Source organism: Camelina sativa, unplaced genomic scaffold (assembly GCF_000633955.1).
Source record: "Camelina sativa cultivar DH55 unplaced genomic scaffold, Cs unpScaffold14716, whole genome shotgun sequence".
Lineage (NCBI taxonomy): Eukaryota > Viridiplantae > Streptophyta > Magnoliopsida > Brassicales > Brassicaceae > Camelina > Camelina sativa.
Window position 1 is genome coordinate 1 of NW_010935744.1, and position 326 is coordinate 326.

The 326-nt window shown below is 37.1% G+C and overlaps 1 long non-coding RNA gene across 1 annotated transcript; it reads left to right on the forward strand.

Moving 5' to 3' along the window:
* On the forward strand, positions 1-326 carry LOC104775447. Its single transcript, XR_765923.1, has 3 exons — positions 1-10; positions 109-207; positions 300-326. It is a non-coding gene; the product is annotated as an uncharacterized LOC104775447 (long non-coding RNA).

Genomic DNA, 326 nt, shown 5'->3' on the forward strand with positions numbered 1-326 from the left:
AGGGGTAGAGGTAACTTACTATATGATATTTATGATCTGCAAACCAAGGGGTTGTAACTTATATGAAGTCTTTCTTACTGATTTTTGGAGTTGTGCTTATGAATGTAGTTGGCAGTATACATATCTGATCGTGTTCCAGAGATGTTAATTGGTGATCCTGGGAGGTTTCGACAAATACTCACAAATCTTATGGGTAACTCCATCAAGGTAAATTGTTTGCTACATATTCTTTGCTGATCATTCCTTGCATCCTAGTTGACTGATAAAAGGGGGCTGATCATTTATAAATATCCTGGCAGTTCACTGAGAAAGGACACATCTTTGTA